Raw genomic sequence first — 294 nt, forward strand, 5'->3', positions numbered from 1 at the left:
AAAATGGCCGACTTCCTGTTGGGTTTGAGGTATGGGTCCAAAAGGCTTTTAGGCTTCTTTTATCACAATACACATGTGTACCGGTTTTCGTACATGGCGGCCTTACGTGTCTTGGGGGCTGATTCTGGGGGGCGCGGGGCTCCGCCATTTGGCCGTACACAAGGACAATTGCATACATCGAGTTCTTGAACGATTGAATTTTGTGCACATTTTTCTGACTTTTCAAGCATGTTGCGGCTGCCAAATATGCAGTCGAAGACGGAGCAAATAATAATAATAATTCCTAGAGATACA

Source organism: Morone saxatilis, unplaced genomic scaffold, assembly GCF_004916995.1.
Source record: "Morone saxatilis isolate NCDOM2014 unplaced genomic scaffold, NCSU_SB_2.0 Contig6, whole genome shotgun sequence".
NCBI lineage: Eukaryota > Metazoa > Chordata > Actinopteri > Moronidae > Morone > Morone saxatilis.